The 18,322-nt window shown below is 46.7% G+C and overlaps 1 long non-coding RNA gene across 1 annotated transcript in view; it reads left to right on the top strand.

The window, feature by feature from the left end:
- The first annotated feature begins 656 nt into the window (after positions 1-656).
- LOC128315675 (uncharacterized) overlaps positions 657-18,322 on the top strand; it is a 76,340-nt gene continuing 58,674 nt past the window's right edge. The window contains exon 1 of the long non-coding RNA XR_008298701.1: positions 657-903. This is a non-coding gene — a long non-coding RNA (uncharacterized LOC128315675). The remainder of the gene's footprint in view (positions 904-18,322) is intronic.

Below are 18,322 nucleotides of genomic sequence, written 5' to 3'. Positions count from 1 at the left end.
ACAGCAATATAAAGTCCTTAATACGTCTGAGTCATGCATTGAAAAGTAACTGGAATGGCACCTTTTTTTGTACACGTTTTACCGCAATGAAGAAACCCACACACCTGGTGGTGCCTGTTGTCATATATGCACAGGATATGCTGAGCTCGGAGAAGGGGCTCTAGCTCAGGGGCATGGCAGAGGCTGGGGTGGAAAGGAAAGAGCCAGGCAAAGGGGGGAAGATTGTTAGGCCAAAGGGCCAGAAAAAGCCAAGATAGGAAGGAGGAGAGAAAGGGTGATACATGGTTGTGAGCTGTCAGCAGTTGGACGTCCTGGAGCACGAAGTGGTTAGTGAGATGGGGAGGCAGTAAAGGGGGCTAGCGAGAGCACTTGTGGCTACAACCATGAGAGCCTTGAATGCCATGGTAAGAATCCTGGACTTCATCCCGCACGCAGCAGGAACCACTTATCGGCTTATAGACAGGGAAATAATATGGTCACATTTGTGGCTGAGTGAGAGGATGCAGGTAAAAGCCCTTTGTAGGTTGTAAAACTCCTGCAGAAATGTAAACTTTAATTACTGCCGTTGTTACAATGGCAGCTGTAGGTGACATACGGCATCTGGTGAAACAACAGAATGTAGGATTGCAGAAAGTTCTCTAGGTTGCCATGGATCATAAGCACAAGTGGAGTAAGCTCACATTGCTCACCGAGAGCTGGCCGACCTCAGGTGGAGATCACGGACAAAGGGCCTTAAATGCGGAACGAGAATGTGATAGCAAGAAGCCACTCCTTAGCAGACTCCTGGCATCGAGCCATGAATCCAGGCCCACATATTCTGCCCACTGGCTACTGGGTTATTCCGTAAAGCTGGAGATGTAGTGTGGCTACTGGAGCTCCTTCACAGAGAGAAGCTGGACATTTGTAAGTATTAGCGATGTACTATCGTCCAGCATTTTTTCATAAATAGTGGGTCAAAGACTTCTTATAGTCGTTACACAACCGGTTCTACCCTCATGCAGCATAAACCACCACTGGGACAAGGCTGGGGAAGTAGGAGGTAACTAGACTTTAGGTGACACGTTTGTGCCTTACATTTTGCCTGTAACTCACATTTTTGTAAACTGAATGTTATTTCCCCTTTGGCAGTCAATTAGTTTCTGAGGGATTTTTCACTTTGAAAGGCTTGGAGTCCTCTCTGCAGCCCATGCTTCTCTTGTAGCACCCAGGGGACACACACACACACACACACACACACACACACACGGAGTCATATGAGGCTGATGGTTTTACAGGAAGCCCGGGGTAAATCCTTGCAGGCTATGAGCAATCTTCTCCCAGCATTTCCGCTTGGAAGGTCCAAGTTTTCCTATTCGGTCACACCTGGAATATATTAAGCTTGGAAATAAAATAATAAGAATATCAGAAGGCAATTCACACTTTTCATCTAAAACTTCAAAGCTAAGGACTCAACAAATATTTATTTGGCACCTGTTAGCATATTACTAGGTGGAGAAATATTTTATTTTTACTCTGCCTGTCCCTAAAAACTATTTATGGTAACTTTACAAATAAATAGAGGTCGGAGACCAGGTTTCCCAGTAGGAACAGTACTTTTTCTCTTTGAATCCCTAGTGCCTAGCACAACACATGGAGAATAATAGACCCTTCATTAAAAATTCTTACGAAGAAGGGCACCTGGTGGCTCAGTCTGTTACGTGTCCAACTCTTGATTTTGGCTCAGGTCATGATCTCACAGTTCGTGGGATTGAGCCCCAAGTCAGCCTGCTGGGATTCTCTCTCTCTCTCTCTTTTTCTGCCCCTCCCCTGTTCATGCTCTCTCTCTCTCTCTCATAATAAAAAAATAAGCTTAAAAAAATCTAACAAAGAATGAATGAAAAATATACAATCAATTCAGTTAGAGGAGTCAGGACACAAGCATAATAAAATAATAAATATTATAGTTATATTAATATATTATCACTATATAGATATAATGGGTTCCAAAGGAGTGATAGAATAAGAGGGGGTGTGGACAGAAGAGGGTGGAGTCAACATTGATGAGTCCCTACTATGTGCCTGGCACTCAAGACATCATCCTCTTTCTCCAGTGAGCCTAAGACCATCGTCACGGGAAGAGAAACAGAAGGCCAAAGAGGTGTGTGCCTTGTACGAGGTCACACAGCTAGTCGTAGAAGGATGGAAGGATGATGACTAGTCATAGGAAGATGACTCTGGGATTTAAGTTCAGAGTTGTAAGTCTCAAAGTCCCTATTCTTTGCTCTCTGCTTTCACAGGCTGAAGAAAGAGCACGGTGGGCTGGCGTCTGGGAAGGCTGAGAGACTCAGCAGGTGGTAGGAAGGAGAGGAGGGCACCCAGTGTGAGGCCACTGGAGGAGACCGGTCCCAGGAAGAGTAGTGGAGAATCGCCCGGGGAATGAACCACATTGTTAGACCAGGGCTGTCCCGGGGCATGTCCCAGTACGTGCCCCAACGGGTTGGTCCCAATGGTGTAGGACACTAAATACCAGGTCAAGGCTGAAACTTTACCCTGCAGCTACAAGAGCCCATTAAGATTCAAGCAAAACCATGTTAAGGGGATGACAGAGATATCAAGGAATAAATAGAAAGGGCACAGAAGAGCAGAGGATGAGAGTGAAACAGGAGCCTGTTCCTTCGCAGCCCGGATCTCCAGCCTTTCTTGAGCAAGGAGAGGCAGGCCACCTGGCCGGCCCTTGGGACACCTCCGGGGTATGAGCTGGTGACCCTCGTGGCTAAGGCACAGGATGTGGAGGATACAGCCACTACCCACCGCTGCTGTCAGTGGAGACAGGCAGGCTCACCCTCTCCTGGCAGCAGCACGCCCTCAGGATGGCCTCTCACTGCATCCAGGGTGACTCAGCAGTCCCAGAGCCACCGACTTCTCTTCCCCAGGGCCTGTCCTGGACTTTGGATGCTGCCCTGGGGTAACCAGGGCCAGTCCCCAGGGGCTGGCCTTCCCCAGGGTCCTGCCAATCCCAAGAGGGAGGCCCAGGGAAGCCAGACCAGCCAGCTTCCCTGCGGCTCCTCCAACTGGCCTGCGCCAGAGCTGGGAGCCCATCCAGAGGGAGCCCTGCTTTGGGCATCAGCAAGAGGCTTTGCTTTTCAGTAACAGCATTGCAGAGAAGATTCTGGTTTGGCCATATGGATTCCAAACAGACTTCTAGATGGTCTCAGATGAGCAGCGGTTCAGCCTTGGCCCTTAGAGGCTGGCTCTAAGTTTTTAGAACACACTTCAAAGAGCAAACATGTCTCAGGGGATTAAAAAGGGTGTATTGACCTGCTGGCTCTTCATCCAAGAACCTCATTACTTCATCTGTGGAATTCTCTCGGATCTGGAGCATCTAAACAGGACACAGAGGACCTCTGACCCCGTGCCCCTCCCCCACACCCCCCCCCCCTTCTCACCGAACCAGTTCTGTAACTCCAGGCTCTCGTACCCCCCCACCCCTTCGGGGGCTGTCATCCTCACTCTGCCCTCAGGCTTCCCTTTTCTTCTCTCACACCTGGGGCGTTTGAGGAGCCCTCCTTACCCTGCACTGCGAAGCCTCTCCTCCCGGTCCAGCTGCCCCCGCCCCCCTTCGCCGCCTTATTCCGGAACAATCCGCTTTCCCCTGCGTTGGCTCACACACTGCGTTGGCCTTGATGTATGTAGTGCCCCCACTGCCAGCAACCTTTTTCCTGTCCCTGGCCAGATGGCTTTGTAGGACTGGTGGCCCGATCACAAATCACCACTCAGAAGCACCCTAAGGTCGCAGTGGCGCCCAGCGAGCCGGGCAGTTGCAGAGCTGGGCGTTCTGAAGCAGGGGCATCTCACACAGTGATTGGGGCAGGCTCCAAACCCACGGGCAGATGAGGACTGGGCTCCGAGAACACGGAGATCCTCCTCCGGGGACTTGCAAGCCCTTTGGGGATGATCTGAGGGTCCCGCGTTCCACCCCACCCCAGGTAGATCGAAACAGAGGAAAGGAAATAGTGTTTTATTCCTATTCTTGCTAAATGTTTCTTATTCCCTAGATGTGAGACCTGGGAAACTCAGAAAACACACACAATTTAAATAACAGGCTTTTCATAAACTTGAAAAAGGAAAAATGACCTTTATTCTCAGAAAGGAAAATTCAGGGGAAAAAAATGTCCTGTTCCACGTAATATATTTTTTGAGAGTAACAAACTGGTGATTTCATCTCAAAGTCAAAAGTCAGAGGGTGATTGGCCATCTCTATAAACTGGAGTCTTTGAGTGAATATGGATAAGGTAGGAAAAAAGCCAACTATTGGTATTTCTGTATTTAAAAAGACAGTAGTGCTTTTATACTCAAAATACAAAATATGACAAAACCCTAGAGAGTTCTCCATTGCCTCCAAGAGTCAAGATTCCTCAATGTTCAAGGGCCTTAAAAATTTACAGCTGAGCTGCTTTGTTACCTATGAGTGGCCACCTTCCCCCCAAGCCTCTGTGCTCTAGCACATTCTGGGAAAGACCATGATTTCCCTGTCTCACTGCCTTTGTAGAATCTTTCTTTCCTTTTCTTGGATATCCTCCTCTCACACCCTGTTGTCAGCTAGTGTTATGGGATGACTGTTTGTGTCTACGCCCCCCAAAAAAGCTTGTATGGTGAAGCCCTCATCCCCAATGTGATGGTTTTTGAAGGTGGGGCCTCTGGGAGGTAATTAGGGTTAGATGAGGTCATGAGGGTCCAGTGGCTTTATAAGAAGAAGAGAAATCTTGCTCCCCTCTACCTGCATCATGGAGGAAGGGCCATGGGAGCACACAGCAAGAAGGCAGCTGCACGCCAGGAAGAGAGGCCTTACCAAAGAAGTGAATCAGCTGGCACCTTCATCTGGGACTTCCCAGCCTCCCGAAATAAATGTCTGCTGTTTAAGCCACCCAGTTTGCGGTATTTTATTATAGCAGCCCGAATGGACTGGGACAGCTGGCAAACACCTACTCAGCTTTTAAGACCCAGTTCAATTACTGCTTCTCTCCAAAGCCTTCCTGAGCTCTTCAAGATAAATTAGTCATTCCTCTCCTGTGCCATCAGAGTACTTTGGTCCCAGTACTTCTGTAGCTCTTCTCTGATTTTATCAGACCTATTGATTTGTGTCTGTGTTCCCATCAGGCTCTGAGCTCATGGCAGGGATCAGTTCTTACTCACCTGTATTCGTGTTCCTACACCCAGCCTATGCCTATTGCCATCACTGTGTCCAATGTCTAATTGTGACTTGATAAATTAGTCCTTTGAAGAAACAGTTTCTTTTCTATATCTCCAAATGTTTTGATCATTATCATCACAAACATAAGCCTTCACTGTTAGGAAGAATAGCAATTGGAAATATAACCATCATTAAACAGTATTTCTACAATGCCCATGGGTAAGGGGCCATATGCACTCAATGGAATATAGAATTAGAATGAAATGCACACATAATTCCTGATATCAAGGACTTTGCAGTCAGGTCAGGGTGGCGAGACCTATACTGAATAAAACCATAAGATTTTGAAGTTGGAGGGGCTAAGTTAGAGAAATAAAACAATAAACAAACAGGATTTCAATTGCTTTGTACCTCCTGTGGCCTTGCTGTCTCCCCAGGATGGCTGCTGCAGGTCTGGGGATGGATCTCCATTGGAAACATCTGGAGATCTTAGGGATCTAAGCTGGGCTGATGGTCAATGTTGGGGAGAATTGCTCCTCTGTCCCACTGGGTTGTATTCTGGTAGAGGCCCCCCAGGGGGTCACAAGTTTAATCAAGGTTTTTGTGTCATGTTCTCCAACCTCAGAACCCAGACAGGGGTCCAGGGAACCTGGCCAGGAATGGATTCAAATAAGGGAGACATGCTACACTGAGAATCCCTACTTCTCTCTAGTGAGGTCTTGTTCCTGGGTCCAAATAATCACGTCATCTCTTATTTCCTCGCACAGCAATTTCCAGAGGATTTCTTCCTTCTCCTTCACATCAGTTCAGGACCTCTGAGAAGCAGATGCCAAGACCAGAGTAGTCATGCAAAAGACTGGAGGAAACTCTTGTGATAGAGAGGAGGGAGCAGTAATAGGCAGGGAGGGCCTTTGTCCTGCAACACAGGTGTGACACCTGAAAGACGAGAGAGGGAAGGAGGGCTGGACAGGCCTCAGGCCTCAGAGCAATCCTGTGAGTCCCAGCGGGGCCCGTAGGGAGTTGATTCAGGGCTGCCCGGATGCAGTTTTCCTAGAGGGAAGAAATGGCCTGGCTCTAGTACCCCTGTGGGCAGACCGGAGAAGTGTGGCCTGCCATGACTGCCACTGTGGACCCAGGGTGCAGCACCTGGAGGCTATCAGTTAGCTGTGCTCTCTGCAGAAGGTTCTGGGGGGACATTTGAGCAGGGCATCTCCCTGACAGCCACACCCTTGCAAATAGAACTTTGTTGGGTTGCTTACTGAGCTATGTCAGATTCCCAGCACTGAATATGACTTGACTTCCACCCCAGGAGGAAGCAGGTCCCCCTGCAAGCAGTCCTCTGCCAGCCTTGGCCTGTGGTTTAGCAAGCCTGGCACACTTGTACCCTAGCAATGAGAAGCAGTTAAGACATTATCCAAACTGCAAACACCATGTAGCAGGTAAAAGTTCGTAGTCATAAGTATGCAAAAATAAATCAGTGATTTCTTGGCTGATTACAAGGTTTCTCTGCCAATTTGGAGTCCTCTTAGTTAATTCAGGGTGTTCCTGCTCCTGACCCCCCCCACCCCCCCCACCCCCACCCCCCACCCCCCCCCCCCCCCGAGGCCACACACATGTTCCAGGTCTCACCTGTCATTGTGGCAACTAGGGGAAAATGGCGTGCCTGGTCCACTGCCCTGCCCTGGCTTCACTGGGGCAGTTCTCAGACCGGGAATCATCAGCCTTTGTCTTAGTGGCCTCTCCTGCTGCTGCCCATGCTCCACTCCCATCCTCACCCTGAAATGTCTGTGGCTCACACCACCCACCTCTCAGCCACTATCAGAGTTGCCAGTCAGCAACCAAGGCCGTTTCTGATCTGTCTTCCCTCTCTCTGCCTCTCGCAAGTTTTCTCCTGTATTATGTTGGGTCTGTAGCCAGTCTTGGAAAGGGGCCGTGACCTTGGGCAAAGCAGCTCTCTTCAGCTATGTTATTTCCAGAAGACAGCTGTCTGCTGGTGACACTTCAGCAGCTGGGGGATGGATCCTTCATTCCTGAAAGGGAATCTGGGAGGGATATCCTTAGCATGAGGGTACTTGTGTGCAAGTATCGTGAGAGTGTAGGCCATTACGATCTTCCTCACATCCTGAGGATGTGAGAGTAATGAAATATGAAATTAACATTAATTATTAATCAAAATTAACATTATTATTAATTATTAATTAATTGGTTTTGATTTTGATTTTCAGTCCCATTCCTCTCCCTCAAGGGACTTCATGTCAAAGTGACCACTCACTCATTCAAAGACTGTTTGCTCCCTTGGGAGATTTCCTAAGCCTTTCCTGGCTCTCCCTCCCCTTTCCCCATACTTGTTTGCATTTCTACCACAGGCTGTCAGGGGAAATCAAAAGCAGTGAAATGCAAACCAGTCCATTGTCAGCTCTGGCCATACATAGGCTCAAAATCGATGGGAAGTGGCAGCTACAGTATTGGCTAAATTGATTTGGAAGTGTTTCCAACAGCTCCTTGCTCCTGTTTCCTTGGATAAAACCTAGAGATGCCTGCATACATAAAGTATCTTCTCAGGGTGCTCTCCCTGCATGGCTGCTACCGAATCACAGAGAGGCTCTGCTGATCCATGACAGCTCCTTTGTCACATACTTCCCACTCTGCCCATAAACACCCCCAAAGGAGAATCCATAGATTCAGAAAATGTAAAACCCAACATAAAATCCACAGTGGGATTCCTCACTAATTCTCCACAGAATCCATGTAACAGGGCTAAGTACTTCTCTGTTATGGTAACATATGGATGAGTCAAAGCCAGGATAACCTTCTAGAACCTCTCAGCTGCAGACACTGGGAAACAAGTCCAGGGAGGGCTCAGCCTCTCCTAATATAATGCTTCTCTTGTGCAGACCCACCAGGGGCTGTGCCTCTGACATTTCAACTCTAGAAATATTCCCGTCTCCATTTCCAGTCTCCATCCCAGATATGTGAACTCCTGACATTCCCATCTTTAGTGACTCATTCCCTTGGCTAATACCATGCATCGTTGTCTCACTTCATCTTTAACATGGCGATTCCCCTGGGAGGGTGTTGTTTTACATCATTCATAGAAATGTGAGAGCTAGAAGGGGTCTTAAAGATAACCTAGTTCTGTGTGCTCATCAAACCTGATGCTGCAGTCATGGCGAGCCTCGGAAAGCCACAGGAAAAACCAGGCACGCCTTAAAACAGGCACTTTCCTGTGCTCTGCAGAGTGAAATTTTCCTTAAATTGGGGTGCAATTTAGAACATCATATTTATATCAAAGCAAACAAGGATACAATGTGGTGCAGAATGCCAAACTTTGTGTGAATTTTTAAAAGATTGTGATATGCTGGCCAATTCTGGACAACTGCTAGTGGACAAATTTATTCGTAATGGCTGTTGTGGGTACTCTGTTGGAAAGTTTGGGAAGACACTGCCTTACAATGTGCTTTAGCAATTCTACTTCTGGGTATTAGAATTTTGACTCCAATTATGATTTGTGGGGTTTTTTTTCTACACCACCAAGCAACTAACTCACTTTTGACAGTCTACCTGGAGATAGTATCAGATCTCACAGGTTAAGGTCTCAGTCCTTCAAGACTGACCTCTGCCCCTACTTTAGACACCAATCAAAAGTCCAGGTAGTTAACTGTGCTTCTGACTACCAGCTATAGATTGGAGATTCCCATGATCCCTTTCTTCGGGTTCAATTAATTAGCTGGAGCAGCTCACAAAACTCAGAGGAACATTTTACTTACTAGATTACTGGTTTATTACAAAAGGCTTTAACCCAGGAACAGCCGGACGGAAAAGATGCACAGGGCGGGGTATGGTTAAAGGTCTCAGAGCTTCCATGCTCTTCCAAAGGTGGCACTTTCCCCAAATCTCCAAGTGATCACTAATCCAGAAGCTCTCTAAACTCTCTCCTTTTGGGGTTTTATAAAAGCTTCATTACATTGGAAATTATTTATTAAATTGTTGGCTATTGGTGACTGAACTCAACCTCCAGCCCCGCTCCCCACTCCTGAAGTGGGGGGGGGGGGGAGGGGGGAGGAGACTGAGAGTTCCAGCCCTCTAATGCAGTTGGTTCCCCTGGCAACCAGCTCTCCACTTTTGGTTACCTACAGGCCTTCCAAAAGTCACCTCGTTAACATAACAAAAGACACCTTTTTCTCTCTTGTCACTTAGGAAATTCCAGTGTCTTTAGGAGCTCTGTGCCTAGAACTAGGATGGATACCAAATATGTATTTCTTATTGTAAATCACAATATGACAGTATACACCAAAAAGAATTGAGAGCAGAGACTTAAACAGATATTTGCACATCTATGTTCATAGCAACATTACTCATAATAGCCAAAAGGTGGAAGCAATCCAAGGTCCATTAATGGACAAATAGATAAACAAAATGTGGTATAGATTTACAGTGGAACATTATTCAGTCTCTAAAAGAAAGGAAATTCTGACTCATGCTACGAAATGGATGAATCTTGAAAACATCATTCTAAGTGAAATACGCCAGACACAAAAAGGACAAATACTGTATGATTCTACTCATATGAGATATCTAGAGTAGTGAAATTCATAGAGATGGAAAGTGAGGTCGTGGTTTCCAGGGTCTAGGGGTGGGGGTGGGGTGGTTAGTGTTTTATGGGGCCAGAGTTTCAGTTTCCAAGAAGAGAACCATCTGGAGATGGATGGTGGTGATGATGGCACACAGTGTGAGTGCATTTAACACTACTGAAGTGTACATTTAGAAATGGTTGAGGTGGTAAACATCATGCTCTATGTACTTTTTACCACAAGGTTAAAGAGGTAAGAGAGCGTGTGAGACAGGAGTGGAGTTTCAAGATCAGGTTGTCCCACCCACAATGTCCATTCACAGGTGACGTAAGCTGAGGTCATAGTGGCTTTCATTTCCTGGGTGCCTCGTTAGTTAGTGCTGGAGCTGAGCCCAGGCTTCCTGAATTCTACGTCAGTGTTCTTTCCACTAAATGCCACTATTTATCATTTTTCTCTACACTGGTGGGAGAGACACAAGTGACAGGGCAGTCAGTTCAAGTGAATGTGGCAGTGTCACCTGTATCCCCCTCCCAATTCCCGCTATACTGCCCTAGTCCAGGTCTCTATCACCTGAACTACTGCCACAGCCCCCTAAGTGACTTCTTGACTCTAGTAGAATGCATTTTGCATACACTGCTCTAACCAGGTCATTCCCCTGTCTCCAAATTGTCAATGGATTCCCACTTTCAAGAGCAGAAATGGCAAAAAAGTTTTTGATTTAAATGCAACTCAGTCAATTGGGAATGGTCATGTGTCGGTTCAAGTCCTCCCAGAAGCAGACACCAAGTTGAGATTAAAGGTGTAAGAATTTGAGGGAGAAATACCTAAGAAAGATGGGAAGAGGGAGCAGGACTAGGCAGGGAGTCCTTCACACAATGCAGGTCTAATACCTGTGCAGGGAAGGGAGAGAGCGTTGGGTGGGAAGAGCCTCAGACCTCAGAGCAGTGCTCAGAGTCTTGGCCAGACTGATGGGAAGTCAGAGCTGCCACAAGAGGCATCTCCAAGGGCAAGAATGACCCTGTTCCAATAGCCCTGCCATGCCTAGTCATTGGCCAGGAGCAGCTGGAAGAAGTTTGACCAGATGTGGACACCATGACAGACCTGAAGGCATGACTGCTGGAAGGTGTCAATCAGCTGTGCTCCCTGCGAGAGTGTCCCTTGAAGGCAGATCCAAAAGGGCACCTCCATGGCTGCCACAAGACATTTAGTATTTTTGTGTTTATATGCTGAGAAGCCCATGGATCCTGAGGCCATACTCAGGCCAGGAAGAAGTGCCATGATCAATTACTGGTATTTTTGTGTGGCAGGCATAGGTATGGGAGTAAGATGGGTGGTGGCAGATGGGCAGTGTATTTGTCACCCCTTCTCTTAACCTAGTAGATAGAAACAGATTCCTTAGTCTGCCAGTCCAGATCATCCATAACGTGCTCCCTGTGCCCGCTGATATGCTATGTACCCCTCAAGGCAAAAACCATCTCCTCCTTAAAACTTTCCTTTTGTCATCTGCCTTTCATTGAAGTCCGATAGCCTCTGAGCTTTTCTTCTGGAACCCACTATATTATGCCTTGTATCTTAAACGTGTGTGAGCTTTGTCTCCGCTAGACAGTTCCTGAGAGTTGGTGTGATGCCTCATTCACCTGCACTGCGGGGTTTGGGTTGTATTTTGTTTTTTTTTTTTGTTTTTTTTTTTTGAGAGAGAGAGAGAGAGAGAGGGTGCAAGTGAGTGAGGGGCAGAGAGAGAGAGAGAGAGAGAATCTCAGGAGGGGCAGAGGGAGAGAGAGAGAGAGAGACAAGCTGGGCTCACCCGAAGCAGGGCTCATGCTCACCTGGTGTGGGACTCATGACGTGAGCCGAAGTCAGATGCTTAATGACTCAGCCACCCAGGTGCCCTGCACTGCTGTTCTGTAATGGCATATTCTATGACCACCTTGATGCCATTGATGTAGAGTCTAGTCAGATTAAATTAACTTTCGCACATCAATGGATTCATCAGATAGGACCATCGAGTTCAATGCCAATGTCTGGGCTGATGCATGAGTCTCCTCCATCCAAGAATACAGAGCCCTTCTCCCATGTCTGTGCCACCCAGCAGTGAAGAGAGCTGTGTGTTCCTCTGCCTCTGTTCTGTCATTTTGACTCATGTGTGGGATGGCTACAGCAAAGAACAGACCTTAGGAGAGATGCTTCATCACTCCACATAACACAAAGACCAGTTAAATAGCATTAGAAATAACTTTTTAAAAAGCACTAGCAACACGTAAACAGATATTCAATATCCCTTCAGCAATAAATAAAACAAGCAATGTCAACATGAGGGGCTATGGAGAGAGAGAGGTGCCAAGATTCTGAAGACAAAATTTGCAGGTCCAAGATTTCACCCTGGGCCAGTGTTGGCCCCAAGATGGACCCCAGGTCAGTCAGTTTGAAAGCAATGTTCTGTCAATTCCATTTCCTCTTCTACAGATCACATGCTGTCCTGCTGAGGTTTCTTATGGCTCCCCGCCTCCCTCCAACCAGCTTCAGCCATTGCCATGAAATACATCACTCTAAAAACGGAAATGCAATGGACCCTTCCTAACTGTGCAGAAATGGTTATAATGGACTAGCTAGTCATCTCCCTTAAAAAAAGAGAGAGAGAAAGAGAGAGAAGAAAAGAAAGAGAGGAACGAAAAAGAGCCAAAGCCACTTCAGGAAGAAATGAGCTATCTTCATGGAAGCATGAGACAGATTCTAGAAATAACCTCCAGAGTGGAAATTTGATGACTGCCTTGTTCAAAATATTTACTGTGACTGAGAATACACTGTCAGGGTATTATAGAGCAGGCAGTTGCACTTTGGGGAAAAATAAAGCTTCATGAATAGGAAAATATGTTAAAATGATATATTTTTAATAAAAATTAGATGCTTTGGGGCTCCTGGGTGGCTCAGTCGGTTAAGCATCTGACTTCGGCTCAGGTCATGATCTCACAGTTCATGAGTTCAAGATCTATGTCAGGCTCTTTGGTGACAAATTTGGAGCCTGGAGCCTGCTTCAGATTCTGTGTCTCCCTCTCTCTCTGTGCCCCTCCCCTGCTTATGCTCTGTTTCTCTCTCTCTCAAAACTAAATAAACATTAAAAAAAATTTTTTTTTAATTAGATGCTCCTGATTTGTTGTTGAGACATAGGTATATGATCTAACTGCTTTTATTTGCTCCTGGGATATACTTGGTATTTTCAAAGGACTCTTAAGGAGATGCCCCTCTCACTGCCTGTCACTGTCCCTCTGCAGACACTCAAGCACACAAATGCACTTCTAGCACCCCACCTGCTGCAGAGCCCCACATGGGGGCCAGGGATGCCTGAGATACACCCTAGGTTCCTTCTGCCCATTTCTCAATGTAATCAACAGAGAGCAGTCTTGGGTTGCCACCTGCAAATGACCATGGCCATCCACGATGCTCTGCAGTGATGTCAACAATGCCCTGTCCCATTGCATAGAGCAGCTAAGTCTTCTGAAAAAGCAAAGCCTGCTCTTGTGGTTTCTGCAAAACAGGAGCCCTAGCAGGTTTGTTCCTCCAGCCTGTCAGCCTCATACTACAGTCCCCTCTCTCTGCCTCACATGACCTTTGTCCCCAGGGGTCAGCAAAGCAATGGTGCACAGGATGTGGGTGAGGCAGGTGTGGCTCTTTAAGGAGCACACTGTGCAGTCTGCTGTCACCTCTGTGAGTTTCTCCTTCCTCAGTACTGCCTGCTGATGGTCCCTGATGCCAGGCCATGCCTTGGGGACCCAGTTAGTCCCTGACCTCAAAGGGAAATGTAGATGGAGGCACAGAGACGCAAGAGAAACAGAGAAAGAAACAGACACACAGACACCGAGAAGGAAAGTCGAGAGACAGAGGGAGAAAGGGATAAAGAAGGTGAAGAGAGGAATACAGAGTGGGACTAGAGGGTGGGGCAAGGAGACTGGAAATTATTTTTTCCTTTTTGTTCCTTTCTGGGGGCTTGAGAGTTCCTTTAAAGTGATTCACTCTCTTTTCTGCAGACAGCAGCTGCTGTGGTTAATCAGCCATGCCTTTTGCCATGTCAAAAGAGAAAGCCACGACTGGGCTCTGCCGCCCTGGTGGGAACCCTCTGGAACAGGTGGGAGGAATGTGCTGCTTGTGGCTCACCCCTAAGGTCCCCAGCACACTTTGTAACCACCTGTGGTCAGAAGGCGGCCAGCCTGGGGACATGCAGTCACAGTGCACACAGCCAGAAGGGTATGAGGGAAGAAGTCTCCCTGTAGAGGCACTCCCCCCAACCCAACCTGGAGTTCTCATTGTGTGTTACACCGCCTGTCCCTGGAGTCTCCAAGGCCAGAATCCCAGGACTGGAATGCAAAATGGTGATGGAAGGTATCGAGGGAGGCAATGCTCCCACTTACAGTCAGAAATGGGGGGGGGTGCCTGGGTGGCTCAGGGGGTTAAGTGTCTGTCTTCGGCTCAGGTCATGATCTCATGGCTCATGAGTTTGAGCCCTATGTCGGCCTCTGGGCTGACACCTCAGAGCCTGGAGTTTGCTTCCGATTCTGTGTCTTCCTCTCTCTCTGTTCCTCCCCCACTCGCTCTCGCTCTCTCTCCCTCTCAAAAATAAATAAACATTTAAAAAATTTAAAAAAAAAGAAATGGAGGGAATGTCCAGTGGTCTTGAATATTCTCTCATCCACTTTTTGTGCAACCTTGTGTGACAAGTCACCCAGCCTCTGTGCCATGTGTGTGAAGGATGGTAATGCCCATGTAACAGGGGAACTGTGAACATAAGCTACTTTGATACTCTCAGTGGAGCACTTGAGTACACTGCTTTATCTGATGGCTTAGCAAAGAGTCTGAAGTTGGCTTGCAGTATATCTGAGGGAAGAGGGGCAAGGGCCCTTTGTCAGAGGGTCAAGAGCTAAAGCCCCTGACTCCAAAGGTGGTGTCTTCCACATGAAAAAATGCTCAACATCACTCATCATCAGGAAATACAAATCAAAATCACAATGAGATACCACCTCACACCTGTCAGAATGGCTCACATTAACAACTTGAGCAACAACAGATGTTGGCGAGGATGCAGAAAGAGAAGATCACTTTTGCCCTGCTGGTGGGAATGCAAACTGGTGCAGCAACTCTGGAAAACAGTATGGAGGTTCCTCAGAAAATTAAAAATAGAACTACCCTACAACCCAGCAATTGCACTTCTACGTATTTATCCAAGGGATACAGGTATGCTGTTTCAAAGGGGCACATGCACCCCAATGTTTATAGCAGCACTATCAATAATAGCCAAAGTATGGAAACAGCCCAAATGTCCATCAATGGATGAATGAATAAAGAAGAGGTGGTGTGTGTGTGTATATATATATATGTATATATATACACACATAATACTCCATTGTATATTGTGTATACACACATACACACACACACATATTATGGAGTATTACTTGGCAATCAAAAAATGAAATCTTGCCATTTGCAACTACGTGGATAGAACTAGAGGGTATTATGCTAAGCAAAATTAGTCAGAGAAAGACAAATATCATATGACTTCACTCATATGTAGACTTTAAGACACAGAATAGATGAACACAAGGGAAGGGAAGCAAAAATAATATAAAAACAGGGATGGGGACAAAACTCTTAAATATGGAGAACAAACAGAGGGTTGCTGGAGGGGTTGTGAGGGGGGTATGGGCTAAATGGGTAAGGGGCACTAAGGACTCTATCCTTGAAATCATTGTTGCACTATATGCTAACTTGGATGTAAATTAAAAAAAAAAGTGGAAAAAAGAAAGGAAGAAAGAAAGAAAGAAAGAAAAGAAAGAAAGGTGGTGTCTTCCAGATGCTAAACCAGAAGGACACCTGGAAGCTGACAGATTTCACATCAAAAGGGGAGGACTCTGAAGGGGCCAGTTGTCTGAAAGCCAACTGCTAAAAGGATAGATCCCTGGGAACACCATTACCCCATGTATCTATTCACAACAATCTTGTTTTAAAAAACAGTCTCTTGGGGCGCCTGCGTGGCTCGGTCGGTTAAGCGTCTGACTTCGGCTCAGGTCATGATCTCACCGTCTGTGAGTTCAAGCCCCGCGTCGGGCTCTGTTGCTGACAGCTCAGAGCCTGGAGCCTGTTTCAGATTCTGTGTCTCTCTCTCTCTCTCTGACCCTCCCCCGTTCATACTCTGTCTGTCTCTGTCTCAAAAATAAATAAACGTTAGAAAAAAAAATTAAAAAAAAGAACAGTCTCTCTGAAGACAATCAGTGAGTGTTAACATCATCCTTTTACACCTTATGACCGGTTTCAGCGCTTTGAATGGGAAACGTCTTTACTCGTTTATTCATCCTTTCAGAGTTTACTCATTTCTTTCTAAACCTTTGAAAAGCCATTTTCTTTTTTTCCAATATTTTAGCATTTTAAGGACCCTTTCCCCCAATATATTGAATTTACTTATTTACCAAAAAAAAAAAAAAAAAAAAAAAAAGTTTGAGCTTTTTACAAAATTTCTAACAATAATAGATTTGGGACGTCTTCAGGAGATTTGGTAATTTCTACCAGGTTTTAGTTGACTAGTTCCTATTTCAAGGAATGTCACTTTGCTGCCACAGCTCCCTGTTGCTGTGGAGTGGGGAGGGGTCTTGAGCCTGGGGGAAGGGGGCAGGGAGTTGTAGAGAATGAATGAGTGCTAGACACTGCCAGGCTGCTGGTCCCAGAGAAAGGGGAGGCTAGAGGAGAGATAAAGGGAGAGTCTGAGAAGCAGTAGGAGGGGGTGAGGATGGGGACCTCAGGGAGGGGGAGTGTGGGAGCCGGCCTCCAGTGAGTCCCATGTCCAGGTACCACCCTCTAGAGTCCTCTCCACATTGGGTGGGGGTGAGCTGTGTACAAACAGCATCCTCCAGAGATGACCCTGCAGTTTCCCCCTTGTTCTCTCTCTGATCACTAGTTCTAGAAAAACCTGATGCCATGTTGCAGGACACTGAGCTGTCCTGAGAGGTGCACATGGTGAGGGAGGAACTGGGGCCACCCACACCCACCAGCCATGAATGCGGGTTTGGATGGATCCCAGCATATACATAGTTATGCTCTGGGCTAGAAATGCCGGGGCACTCACCTGTAAGAGCCCCCATAGTTACTCCCCTGACCCAGGCCAGTGTTGTGGCTGGGCCAATCCTGTGGTTCTTATTACAACTGTCACAGGCAGCTCAGTGACAGCTGCCATGGTCAGGGAGCTTTCAAAAAACAAGGTCTATTACTCACAGGTCCTGGAGGGTACATGATCCTCCCGGGGACCACACAGCAGGGTCATGGGTAGAGAGCTAGTGAGCACAGACCTGGGGTTCTGCCTTTATTGGTGTTGAGAGAGGGGTGCCTCTGGTCTCCAGGGTTCACTTTTTATGGGTGAGTTGAAAACATAAGAGCAGGAATTAAAGCACCAGAAGGGAAAAGCAGGGTCACTCAAGCTTCAGTTATCTTAGTTACTCAGGGCCTTCTGAAAAAAGGAAACTTCATGGGTGGGGTAGTGGCTCTTTATCTAGTTGTGTGACTGGCAGTGTGTTTCTTGGAGATGGTTGTCTTTGAAGGGGACACCCCAGCAAGCAAAAGCTTAGTGTCATGCACTTACGTTACAGTGAAAGAAAGCTAATCATCAGGCGCTTAACACTCCAGTTAGCCCCCTGGGGAGTGCATGGTCCAGTTCCAGTCCTCAAGTGTCAGGATATCTCCACTGCTATCTTGCAGGAGACCCCAGGCCTGAATCACCCAGCCAATCCGCCCTGAATTCCTGCTCCACAAGAACCCATGGAGTAAGACGTGGTTATTGTTATTTTAAGCTGTCACATTCGGGATTAATTGGTTATGCAGACAGACAGGAGGAGAGAGAAGCACAGAGCAGGAAGAACTGTGGTAGAAGAAGAATGTCTGGGCCCAGAACCCAGGAGGCCTGACTCTCAGGGCTCTCTTGGGCCCTGCCAGTGTATCTGTAATGAATTGGGGTCAGCTTTCTGAGTAGTTGAAAGGGACATGTAGTTTATAAAGTTGGGAAATTTTAAAAATTGGTCATTATGGAAACTATCCTTAGATAAACTGACTTTCAGTGAATTGATTTTGTATGACTAACCAAGAGCTGGAATGTCCGCAGTGTTTTCATCCTTTGTAATCATAGAACCAGGGTGTGAAAAGTATTTCAACTGAGATTTGTTAAGGTAGGGTTGATATGAGTAAGTAATAAGTGGCTGAGATAGAAGTTTGGGAGACATATCTCTCTGTCTCTGTCTCTCCCTCTCTTTCCCCCTCTCCCCCACTCCTCCCCTTCTTCCTTCCCCTCCCTATCCTTCCTCATCTCCTCCTTCTCCTCCTCCTTCTTCTTCTACTTCTTCTTCACTCTCGCTCATGCTCTCTTGCATTGTATCTGGGTGACTGTAAAACAGATGTAACAAAGACCCTATCTACAGGTGACAACACTTATATTTTTGATTTCCAGTAATCTCTGATTATGTCTGGCAGTAAATTTTTCTCTACAGGATGATGATAAGAGCATAATTTACAGATAGAATGAAAAGAGAATTTGGATTCATAAATAATGTCT

This window comes from Acinonyx jubatus, chromosome B2, assembly GCF_027475565.1.
Source record: "Acinonyx jubatus isolate Ajub_Pintada_27869175 chromosome B2, VMU_Ajub_asm_v1.0, whole genome shotgun sequence".
NCBI lineage: Eukaryota > Metazoa > Chordata > Mammalia > Carnivora > Felidae > Acinonyx > Acinonyx jubatus.
The sequence above is the reverse complement of the archived record's forward strand: the minus strand, read 5'-3'. Positions and strand labels throughout refer to the sequence as shown.